Source organism: Balaenoptera musculus, chromosome 7, assembly GCF_009873245.2.
Source record: "Balaenoptera musculus isolate JJ_BM4_2016_0621 chromosome 7, mBalMus1.pri.v3, whole genome shotgun sequence".
NCBI lineage: Eukaryota > Metazoa > Chordata > Mammalia > Artiodactyla > Balaenopteridae > Balaenoptera > Balaenoptera musculus.
In genome coordinates, this window is record NC_045791.1 from 112,919,189 (window position 1) to 112,922,965 (window position 3,777).

Genomic DNA, 3,777 nt, shown 5'->3' on the forward strand with positions numbered 1-3,777 from the left:
CAGTGGGAAGGAGCCCACAGCGCCCTTGCTGGGAAACCACGGGAGGCCACAGCCGCGTGGACCGCACGTCCATCACAGAGGGATGCGTCCGAGTAGGAGGATTCCCACAGACGGGGACGGAGTGGATGAGGGGGTAAAGTGAGGCCCGAGTCCCTGCTGAGAGCACCCCGTGGACGGAGGGTGGCCTCACCAGGGCCTGCAGCGACCCGCCAGCTAAGGCGAGGCACGGCCAGCAGGGTGACAGCGCTGACGATAAGCCAAGGGAAGGAGGCAGCTTCCGTGGGGGATCTGTCCTTCGTCCCTCAGCAGGCACTCGGCACCTGCTCTGTGCCAGCCCCTCTCTTGGGCACTTGGGAGACATCGCGACAGAGGTTTTTAAATTCCTGCCCTCGTGAACTTCACATACAGTGGCTGTAGGTTAAACAATAACCGTAATGCGACAGTTACGTAGTTGGAAGGTGACCCGTGCTTTGGAAGAAAGCAGAGCGTTTTGGACAGGCTCACTGAGGAGTCATTTAACGGCAGGAGTGGGTGACCCTGAAGAGGAGACCAGCACTCGGGGAGGGGGCGGGGACCTGAGAAGGGGCAGCAGAGGTGGGGAGGGGGGCGGAGAGTGAAGCCGTAGCCAGAGCAGCCTGGAAGGGGGTCGGGTGAGGGCGAAGGAGCCCTGAAAACCCCCAGCTCTGGGCTTGGGGCACTTGGCAGGAAGAACCAGGGGGGATGGGGAGTGGGGGTAGGGTCCCAGGGTGGCCGAAGGAGAGATAGGGGACGGGGGGCAGGGGACAGGCATGCAGACACACTGGACCGGGGTGGAGGCTGCGGGGATGGAAGTGCCCTGTGCAGCCAGAGACAAGCAGGCAGGATGGCGGCAGACGGCTGGTGAGCAGGCTGGGGGGCTGCCTGGAGGAGGGTGCTCCCTTTGTGCAAGGAGGAGGTTTGGGGGAAGCGGGGGAGGGTCCTGGGGGCAGGGAGCACGCTGTGCAAGCACGGTAGCTCGTCTGGGCACAGGAAGCCTTAAGCATCCATGGTCCACCCCTCAGGCTATGTGCAGAGCAGGCAAGTGTTAGGAGGACAGGGTCCTTCCCAGCTGGCAGTCACTACAGTGGGCACTCACCTCAGTGGTTTTGCCCAGACCAGCAATGTGTCCACCCCCAAGGATGAGGTGCATTTGTTCCAAACCACCTGGATGGATCTCTTACCCTTCCAGACTGCCTCATGGCCGGGGGTGGCCTGAGACTCGTGCTTAGCTGATGACACCTGCTTTCCCGAGAAGAAGGGCAGGTGCAGCTAGCATAGTACCTTGAATGTGGACGTGGTGGCTGGACCTGCCACAGCAATCCCGCAGCCACAGGCAAGGGCTCTGGCCCTGACACCCTTGAGCCACTGAACCCACTCAGGTGCCAGCACCTCCCTACTTCTTATGAGGTGAGGAAGAAGACCTTTTGGGTTAAGCCACACAAAGGTCTGGTGTCAAAGCCACAAAGCCACAGTAGTTGGAGGCTTTTCTTTTTTTAACTAATGTATTTCTGAATATTACATAAACATATATTAAAAGTTATGGTCAAATAAAGCTAGTATAGCAGCGGCTCCTGGGCCCAGGCCCTTCCTAGCACCTGGGACCCAGCAATACAGCTGTGCTAATTGTAGCTTGCTTGCTTCTTGCTTAAATTTTTTTTTAATAATATATTTTTATTTTTTATTAATAGACTATTTTTTAGAAGTTTATTTATTTTAATAAATTTATTTATTTTATTTATTTTTGGCTGCTTTGGGTCTTCGTTGCTGCTGGCGGGCTTTCTCTAGTTGCGGCGAGCGGGGCTACTCTTCGTTGCGGAGCACGGGCTCTAGTCGTGCAGGCTCAGTAGTTGTGGCACGTAGGCTCAGTAGTTGTGGCATGTGGGCTCTAGAGCGCAGGCTCAGTAGTTGTGGCTTGCGGGCTCCAGACCACAGGCTCAGTAGTTGTGGCGCACGGGCTTAGTTGCTCCACGGCATGTGGGATCTTCCCGGACCAGGGCTCAAACCTGTGTCCCTTGCATTGGCAGGTGGATTCTTAACCACTGCGCCACCAGGGAAGTCCTAATTTTTTTTTTTTTAACTGCGAAAGTAATGCAACTTGAAAAAATTTCAAACCGTAATACATTGTATAAAGTGAAAAGTAAAAAATTGTATGCAGGGCGTGTGTGCCTTTGTAGGCGCGCGTGCCCCTCCGAGGGCTCCAGCTGAGCTGTGCACTCGCCTCCAGCAACCGGCTGCCACTGCGCTTCTTGAGCAGACAGTGCCGGGGCCGCCAGAGCCGCTGTGCCACCGGGGGCCGAGAGCCTGGGGCCCTGCGGGTTGGCCTCTTCCGGGACCGACCTTCGCAGCGGCAGCCAGAGGAGAGTGTCCAGCTGCCCAGGCTGGGGAGCTTGGCCACGCCCTCCTGCCGCAAGCCCCGCGGGGTCGGCCTGAGGCTGCCCCCTGCCGGACTCCGCCTCCTCGACCACATGCCTCCCGGTCCTGCCCTGGGGTGCCGGGGTCAGGGGCTCCAGCCAGGATAAGGGTTAGACTCAGGGAATTCCACAGGCAGCCAAGGGCGCGAGGGGAACGGCCGTGGGGGCAGGGCCGTGAGGACAGGGTCCCTCCCAGCTCTCTGCCCTCAGGGCTGACCCAGTCTTGGCTGCCGGGCCAGGCTGGTGCTGGGAGGTTGGCCATGACCTCGGAGGCCTCTTCCGGAAGCCGCTGTGCCAGGTGGGAGCCCGTTCTGCCATGCATGGGTCGCCAGAGGAAGGGGGGAGACGGACCCAGGGAGGCTGGGCAAACACCTGGCCCGTCAGGGCTCCACAGGCCCCCGGGCCTGGCGCGGCATCTGCTCCGGGCCCTGGGGGGTGAGACGGGCCAGGTGCTCCGGGTGGCTTCGGGGAGGGCACCCCAGCCCTGGGGAACCGCGGTCGCCCACGTGCCCGCTGGATGCACCGCAGAGCAGCTCACTTCGGGGCCTTCGCGGGCGGGGTGGCCTCGGTCGGTCCCTGTCCCCCCGGCGCAGAGCGCGGACAAAGACCCCGGCCCAGCCCGCGCCCTTGCCACAGCGGGACGGCCGGCCCACTCGCAACTCCGAGGACTTTCACTGGCTCGGGGCATCTGGGGCCTGGTGCGGGCTCCCGTCTGCTCCTCCAGGCCTCGGCTTCTCTGGGCTAAATGGCAGCCGCCCCAGCTCCTGTGGCCCTCCCACCCTCGCACCCTCCCGGCCACCAGCAGCCCTCCCGGCCACAGGCCTCCCCTCGCCCTCTGCCCCACTCTGCCGACCCGGCAGCCGCAACAGCGGTGTCCGTCCTCCCCACAGAGGGATCCAGAGGCCGGCAGGAAGGACGACGCAGGGTCAACATGGCCAGACGGTCCTCCCCTCTGGCCCAGGATCCCCCAGGAGGAGCCGCGGCCCTGTCTCTATTAAAGGGTTGTCTGTTCCCCCTGCAGGCGAGGAGGAGGAGGAGGGTCTGCACTCCGAGCCCACCCTCGGCCCTTCCCAGGCCCTGCCACGCGGAGGGGGAGGCGGGCACTCCCTGGGCAGGTGGACAGACAGACGGCTGCGGGGCCAGCCTCCCTGTGCTCCCTCCCTCCCTGGCCTGGAGTCGGGGCCCAATCTAGGGCGGCTTCCTCCGCTCAGGCCGGACCCAGCCCTGCTCCAGGCCCCGTCCTCCCCTCCGAAGTGGGCTCGCTGCGGACTGTGCGGTGAGACAGGGACCGGGCCCCTTGTGCCGCTCCTACCCCACCCGTGCCCACCCTGGCCCTGGCCCTGGCGGG